The sequence below is a fragment of the Mauremys mutica genome, chromosome 18 (genome assembly GCF_020497125.1).
Source record: "Mauremys mutica isolate MM-2020 ecotype Southern chromosome 18, ASM2049712v1, whole genome shotgun sequence".
NCBI lineage: Eukaryota > Metazoa > Chordata > Testudines > Geoemydidae > Mauremys > Mauremys mutica.
This window is the reverse complement of record NC_059089.1, coordinates 3,166,878-3,175,437: the sequence shown is the minus strand read 5'-3', so window position 1 is coordinate 3,175,437 and position 8,560 is coordinate 3,166,878. Positions and strand designations below refer to the sequence as shown.

Sequence of the window (8,560 nt, the reverse complement as noted above, 5' to 3'; positions counted from 1 at the left end):
TGCGAAGAGTTACAAAGGGATCTCACAAAACTGGGTGATTGGGCAACAAAATGGCAGATGAAATTCAATGTTGATAAATGGCTTCATCGGATGCACAGAATGGAACATATAGTGAGGATATATGTATATGCCCACACACATACACACAGAGAACATGAAAAGGTGGGCGTTGCCCAACCAACTCTAAGAGGCTAATTAATTAAGATGAGCTATTCTCAGCAGGAGAAAAAAAAACTTTTGTAGTGATAATCAAGATGACCCATTTAAGGTAGTTTGACAAGAAGGTGTGAGGATACTTAACATGGGGAAATAGATTCAATGTGTGTAATGGCTCAGCCATTTCCAGTCTCTGTTTAAGCCTAAATTGATTGTATCTAGTTTGCATATTAATTCAAGTTCAGCAGTTTCTCGTTGGAGTCTGTTTTTGAAGCTTTCTGTTGCAAAATTGCCACCTTTAAATCTGTTACTGAACGGCCAGAGGTTGAAGTGTTCTCCTACTGATGTTTGAATGTTATAATTCTAGAAGTCTGATTTGCATCCCATTTATTTTTGCACAGAGACTGTCTGGTTTGGCCAATGTACATGGCAGAGGGGCATTGCTGGCACATAATGGCATATATCACATTGGTAGATGTGGAGATGAACGAGCCCCTGATGGCATGGCTGATGTGATTAGGTCGTATTATGGTGTCACTTGAATAGATATGTGGACAGAGTTGGCATCGGGCTTTGTTGCAAGGATAGATTCCTGGGTTAGTGTTGTTGTTCTGTGGTTGCTAGTGAGGATTTGCTTCAAGTTTGGGGGTTGTCTGTAAGCAAGGACTGGCCTGTCTCCCAAGATCTGGGAGACTGAGGGATCATCTTTCAGGATAGGTTGTAGAAATTTGATAATTCGCTAGAGAGGTTTTAATTGGGGGATGAACGTAAAGGCCAGTGGTGTTCTGTTACTTTCTATGTTGGGCCTGTCTTGTAGTAGGTGACTTCTGGGTACTCTTCTGGCTCTGTCAACCTGTTTTTTCACTTCAGCAGGTGGGTATTGTAGTTTTAAGAATGCTTGATAGAGATCTTGTAGGTGTTTATCTCTATCTGAGGGATTGGAGCAAATACGGTTGTATCTTAGAGCTTGGCTATAGACAATGGATCATGTGGTGTGTCCTAAATGGAAGCTGGAAGCATGTAGATAAGTATAGCGGTCAGTGGGTTTCTGGTATAGGGTTGTGTTTATGTGACCATCGCTTATCAGCAGAGTACTGTCAAGGAAATGGACCGCTTGAGTGAATTGATCTAGGCTGAGGTTGATGATGGGATGGAAATTGTTAAAATCATGGTGGAATTCCTCAAGGGCTTCTTTTCCATGAGTCCAGATGATGAAGATGTCTTCAGTGTAGTGCAAGTACAGTAGGGGCATTAGGAGACGAGAGCTAAGGAAGCATTGTTTTAAGTCAGCCATAAAAATGTTGGCATACTGTGGGGCCATGTGGGTATCCATAGCAGTGCCGCTGACTTGAAGATATATATTGTCCCTGAATGTGAAATAGTTGTGGGTGAGGACAAAGTCACGAAGTTCAGCCACCAGGTTTGGCATGTAACTAGTTCACAAAACTGGGGGGGTGTGTTGGGAAATCACTGCTCATGCCCCTGGCCAGCCTATTTCCCTTTGGCTTCTCAAGTGCCTCTGGAGGGACGCAGCTTCCCAGGCACGCGGATCCTTCCCTTCAACGCGCACTGGACGCACATTCCAAACACAGCCCTTTCCAGGACGGAATGCGCTGCTTTTGGACCCTGGCGCCCAGCAAGAAGTCCTGGGACTCTTTTTCTGACCGATGGACCCCACCGACTTGCCTTTACCAAGCAGAAACTAAGGACCGGCTGATGGCTCTCTTTGCAAACGGACGCCATCAGACTGAGCCACGAGGTGTGCTGCAGGATAGCCCCTCCCCACCAAAAATTAATGCCGTGACCCAGATTTGAACCAAGGTTGCTGCGGCCACGGTGTAGAGTACTAACCACTAGACAATCACGGCCAGGCGCTGGGGGTGCAGGTAGCAGCCCAGCGCAAAATGCTCAGCTCTGTGCTCTCGGGGCGGCCACCTACCTCGCCGGCGGCCACAGGTATTTCTCAAGTCTGCCTATTACAGTCACAGGTCAAATGCTGAGCAAAGGAAAAAATAGAGGAAGCCAATCCCATGCCTGTCCTTTTTTCTGTCTTCCTCCACCCCTGGACCAAGTCCCTCCCCGTTTGTCTGGGCCATTGTCCTCATGCCCCTGGCCAGCCTATATCCCTTTGCCGCTCTGAAACGTGCCCCCACATGCAGGCCCTGAAGCTGGGCCCGGGGGCGGAAGGCCAGGGAGAGGCTTTGGCTAGGGCCAGCGTGTCCTTGCAAGGTAATTGTCTCTCTGGAGGTGAAAATCATCAGTTCGGGGTGCGAAGGGAAGTGGCCGTAGAAGGAGAATGGAAGGCATGTGGTGGGCAGGCCAGGGATTTCTTTGTTCCCCCCTTGAAAAGGGGTCACCCTCCCCGTCGGGGAATCAAAGCCCGGTCTCCCGCGTGACAGGCGGGGATACTCACCACTATACTAACGAGGAAAGGGGCACAGGGAGGGGCCCCAGCTCCCACAGACCAGCTATGGCCAGCGTACACCTACACCGTCGCATGGGCCCCAGCAGGCAACAGCACCCCTGGCCCTCTTCTGCTTCCCAAAGGCTTTGGCCGCAGCAACAGCCCTGGGAAAAGCCCTGGCCCAGCCGGACGCCTTTTCGGGCCTACACAGCTCCTCACACAACACCCGCCTGGGACCTTGCCCTCACCTACCAGCTCAGCAGCACCTTTTTTCCTCTCAAAACCTCCTCTTGACGGTGTGACGAAGTGGGACTGTTCGTACTGCGGGCTGGGAATGCCGGGTGCAGGCCTCTAAGTATCTAGCAAAGCAGAAGGCCGGCGCAACCGAATGCCTGACACTCTGTCTCCTAGCAACTGATGGCCCGAGCACCTCCCCTGCAAAGGTGCATCTAAAGGTGTTGGAGACAAAGGGGTCAGGTGACCTCCTGGCCTGGGAAAGAAGCTGGGCAGAGAGGAGGGGCCGGAGGGGGTTGGGCAGACTGGAGCTGGCTGGGGAAAAGAGGGGAGGCAGAGAGAGAGGGCTCTGATCCCCAAGGGGGGCTCCGGGGCTCCGGGGCCCCAAGATGGACCTAACAGGGGGGATCCTGTTATCTGTGCCTGCAAGACCTGTGTTGGACTGTGTTCCTGTCGTCTAAATAAACCTTCTGCTTTACTGGCTGGCTGAGAGTCCTTGTGAATCGGCAGGGAGCCCGGGGGTGCAGGGCCTGACTCCCCTACACTCCGTGACAGACACCCTCCCGCTTCCACACTTCAGACTCACCTCATCACAAACTCACCCACGGCCCCTTTGGCTTCTCAAGCGCCTCTGGAGGGACGCAGCTTCCCAGGCACGCAGATCCTTCCCTTCAACGCGCACTGGACGCACATTCCAAACACAGCCCTTTCCAGGAGGGAATGTGCTGCTTTTGGACCCTGGCGCCCAGCAAGAAGTCCTGGGACTCTTTTTCTGACGGATGGACCCCACTGACTTGCCTTTACCAAGCAGAAACTAAGGACCGGCTGACATAGGCGGCAGGTTTGTATAATTTTTTTGTGGGGCCCAAAATGGTGGTGCCCCCCCGCTCCCGCCCTGTAAGCCGATATAAAATGAAGCTACAACGCGTCAGCACCACAAGATTACAAGGGTCAATTAAAAGTGGAAAGTCACAAGCAGCACTTGCCTACTTCAATATACGGTATTATATTTTGTTGCACCTGTTGTGATGAAGTGGGAATATTCTTAATATTTTCTCTGAATACTGTGTGGGTGCCTCAGTTTCCCCTGTAAGATGCTACTTGAAGGTGTTGGGGACAAAGAGATCAGGTGGCCTCCTTGTCCAGAAGAGACACAGAGGCCAGAGGAGGGAGTGTCAGTTTGGAGCTGGCTGTGGAAATGGGGAGAGACCCAGAACTTGGTTCTGGGCTGCCCACCCCGCAAGATGGACCTGACAGAGGGGTTCTGTTTTCTGTACCAACAAACTCTGTTTAAACTCTGTTCCCGTCATCTAATAAACCTTCTGTTTTACAGTCTGGCTGAGAGTCACATCTGACTGCGGAGTTGGGGTGCAGGGACCTCTGGCTACCCCAGGACCCCGCCTGGGCGGACTCACTGTGGAAAGTGCATGCTGAATGCTCTGAGGTCAGACCCAGGGAGGTGTAAGCTTCTTGCCCTGGAGACAGTCTGCTCAGAGAGGAGGCTCCCCCAGAGTCCTGACTGGCTTTGAAGGAGTGGTTCCAGAGCATCCCAGCATCCCCTTCCACCCCATGCACTTCCCAGAAGTCCGCACAGGCACTAACACTCCCTCCTCTGGCCTTTGTCAAGAAGGCTAACAGCATTTTGGGCTGTATAAGTAGGGGCATTGCCAGCAGATCGAGGGACATGATCATTCTCCTCTATTCAACATTGGTGAGGCCTCATCTAGAGAACTACGTGCAGTTTTGGGCCCAACATTGCAAGAAGGATGTGGAAAAATTGGAAAATCCAGTGGAGGGCAACAAAAATGATTAGGGGGCTGGAGCACATGACTTCTGAGGAAAGGCTGAGGGAACTGGGATGGTTTAGTCTGCAGAAGAGAAGAATGAGGGAGGATTTGATAGCTGCTTTCAACTACCTGATAGGGGGTTACAAAGAGGATGGATCTAAACTGTTCTCAGTGGTAGCAGAGGACAGAACAAGGAGTAATGATCTCAAGTTGCAGTGGGGGAGGTTTAGGTTGGATATTAAGAAAAACTTTTTCACTAGGAGGGTGGTGAAACACTGGAATGGGTTACCTAGGGAGGTGGTGGAATCTCCTTCCTTAGAGGTTTTTAAGGCCCGGCTTGACAAAGCCCTGGCTGGGATGATTTAGTTGGGAATTGGTCCTGCTTTGAGCATGAGGTTGGACTAGCTGACCTCCTGAGGCCCCTTCCAACCCTGATATTCTATGATACTCTAAACTGACCACCAAATTTAAGTTGCGTGTTTTTCCTGTCAGGTGAGGACTCTGGGGCAGGGCTGGGGATAAGGAACTTGGGGTGCAGACAGGCTGCCCCAGGGCTAGGGCCAAAGAGGACTCCCCTCCACCCTCCCTGGCAGCAGCAAGCTCCAGGGGAGGGACCCCTCCTCTCCCCCGCAGTTCACTGCACATGCTCCTAGGGTCCCTCTCAGGTCCAGAAAGCCCACTCACCTCCCCTATGGTGGGTACCGAGGGGGGAGGTTGCCATCACGTGTGGCCTCCCCTGCTGCCACCCCTCACCATAGCCTCACTGGGGATGGGGCTGCCCCTTGCCCAGCATGGTGCAGGAGTGGGGACTGCAGGGTGGTAGCTGGGGAGGGGCAGAGTATCACAAAATTCACCCAAGCCCGAGCTGCACAGGTCTAGGAAGCTCCCCTCCTCAGTGGTGTAGCCAGGTTCTAACATCAGGGGGAGCGAACACGTAAAAAAAGATGCCAGCCAACATATCCAATTACTAATCAGGTAGTTCTATAACAGGCTATAACAGGCTGCCCTGGACCCCATCACCCCCTGAAGCACAAGGTAGGGGTAGGCACCACCATGTTGTGCAACAAACACTTGACAAAATTACTGGACTTAGTGATGGACACTGCGGGCAGGTGGGTATTATGTCATTCAATCATTCAACCCATAACATTTCACACATTTTGCCTCAGTGAAATTAAATATCCAGAGAATTACTGGGCCTGTGATGATGATGATGACCAGGGCTTGCTCACCTGTGGCTCCCCCTCCCTGTGCTGTGGAGGCACAGCCAGGCAGGTCTGCATCTGCAGGCAGGCGCCCTGCCTCAGGTGCAGCTCCCATGGGCCCTGCTAGCCACTAGACTGGGAGCCTCCCGGCCAATGGAATGGGCTGGGCTGGGGGGCGGAAGGCAAAGGGGGAGATTGTAGGGAGCTTTGGAGGAGGGGAGGCAGTGGAGGAGGGGAGTGGGCTGGCACAAAGGGGAGGGCTCTCTGGAGAGGAGTGACAGGGACACAGGGGTCATTGGGAGTCTCTCGAGGGGGCAGAGGGTTGTGTGGGTCTCTGTGGGGCAGGGGGCTGTGATGGGCGAAGCCAGCTGCAACCTGGGTCTGCTCTGCGGGGGGTGTTGCTATAGTCCCCTCAGGAAGCCCCCCCCCCCGTCCTGTGTATTTTATACCAGCCCCGGGGTGCCCATTGCTGCTCCTTTCCCCGCCCACGGCTCCATCTGTCTGTCCCACAACCCCCCGCCTGTGTCCATGTGTCTGGCTGCCCCCCCCAGCTGTGTGTGTCTGTCCCAGAACCCTCCAGCTGTGTCTGTTTGTCCCCACCACCCCCCCCCGGCTGTGTCCTTGTGTCTGTCTGTCCCCACCACCCCCGGCTCTGTCTGTCTGTCTGTCCCCACCACCCCTCTGGCTGTGTCCGTGTGTCTGGCTGCCCCCACCACCCCCGGCTCTGTCTGTCTGTCCCATAACCCCCCCGGCTGTGTCCTTGTGTCTGTCTGTCCCACAACCCCCAGCTGTGTCCTTGTGTCTGTCTGTTCCCACCACCCCCCTGGCTGTGTCCTTGTGTCTGTCTGTCCCACAACCCCCTGGCTGTGTCCGTGTGTCTGGCTGCCCCCACCACCCCCGGCTGTGTCTGTCTGTCCCCACCACCCCCTGGCTGTGTCCTTGTGTCTGTCTGTCCCACAACCCCCTGGCTGTGTCCGTGTGTCTGGCTGCCCCCACCACCCCCGGCTGTGTCTGTCCGTCCCCACCACCCCCTGGCTGTGTCCTTGTGTCTGTCTGTCCCACAACCCCCAGCTGTGTCCTTGTGTCTGTCTGTCCCACAACCCCCGGCTGTGTCCGTGTGTCTGGCTGCCCCCACCCCACCTCGCTGTGTGTGTCTGTCCCACAACCCCCTGGCTGTGTCCTGGTGTCTGTCTGTCCCACAACCCCCCCGCTGTGTGTGTCTGTCCCACCATCCCCGGCTGTGTCTGTTTGTCCCCACCAACCCCCCCTCCCCGGCTGTGTCCATGTGTCTGGCTGCCCCCACAGCTCACCGGCTGAGTCTGTCTGACAGGCACAGACCCTGCTGCTGCTCTGCTCAGGGCTCAGCCGCTGCCTGTGGCTCCCTCCCTCTCCCTGCTGTGGAGGCGTGGCCAGGCAGCTCCGGCACCACCCCGGCAGCTCCCATTGGCTGGGGTTCCCGGCCAATGGGCTGTGAGCCCAGTCGCTGCTGGGGCCTCTCCCGGGAGCTGCCGCTGCGGTGAGAGCGCCCGGCAGTGCGACGCGGGGACCCCCGAAGCACAGGGCCTGGGGCCCAAACATTGGTGGAGCTGGGCCCAGCTTCAGGATTATTGGTGGGGCCTGGGCTCCACGGGCCCATAGAACTCGCCGCCTATGGCTCCAGCATTTCTCAAATGTGGCCACCAGGGGCTTTTATTGTGGCCACAGCCTCCTGGGCTGTAACTGAGGGGGAGTCGGGGGCAGCAAAGCAGCGGCTCTTTCCCCGGGCTGCCTGCAGGGGCTGGTCCCTACCCCCTTCCGGAGTCATAAACACTGCAGGAGCCGGCAACCAGCGGGAGCTCCCCTCCTCCCCACGTGCGGTGGGGCTCAGGCTTCAGGCTTCTGCTCTGGGATGGTGGGTGACAGGCTCAGTCAAGATACATGGAGCATAGGGTGGGTGGGGAGAAGTCTGTGTAACTCATCCAGTTATTGATATACATGTGACCTCGAATATTACCAGTCTGTGTCCCCCCCCCACAAACACACACACAATGCCCCCCCAACCAACCATCTCCCAAACAGACCCTCAGTCCAAAAAACATTCATCCTTCATATTGTTGAAAAGACTCAGAGCAAACAGAAGAATCCCAGCTTTTAAAACAATCCTCCTCCAAGACAAAGAAACTCACATGTGTAAACTCAGAAAACACCCCCAAAAAATTTTAACAATATGTTGTCATGAAAAAACCAAAGTGCTAAAAATACCTGATTTTTCAGTTACTTTCAAAAAAATCTTCTCAAGTCAGCATCTTTAGAGTGAAACTTTTTCTCCTTTTTAACCAAACAATTCTCCCCAGAAGGAGAGGCACTGGTCCTGGAAACACTGCAATACCAAGTCAATGCATGGGGTGGATAGAGCAAGCTCTTATTCCATCCCTTTGTTTCAAAAATCAATTTAATATACAGTCCTCAAATAAAGAACCTATCAGATATTAAACTGATAAGAACAGATTTAAAGTTTATTAGAGAATATTTAAAAATAAATGATGCAAAGTGTTTGAAGCGTCAGTTATTGTGTCATTGGGGGTAACATACAGGTTGTAGGAGGATGTTAGTGTTTTGGTATTGGACGGCATATACATATACACAGTCTGTCATGTCCCCAATGCGGGGTATATGGTGGGTGAGTTCAAGGTACAGCCAGCAAGCAGTGAGGGCACATCACTCATACAAACAGGTTATGGATAGTCGTGGGCATGAATAAATGAGCGGACTGGGTAATGATGATAGGATGACCC

General features: G+C 53.5%; 1 non-coding gene across 1 annotated transcript; it reads right to left on the bottom strand.

Annotated features, from left to right (window-relative positions):
- Nucleotides 1-8,120: 8,120 nt before the first annotated feature.
- On the bottom strand, nucleotides 8,121-8,305 carry LOC123352731. The gene has a single exon (XR_006574264.1). It is a non-coding gene; the product is annotated as a U2 spliceosomal RNA (small nuclear RNA).
- Nucleotides 8,306-8,560: the final 255 nt, after the last annotated feature.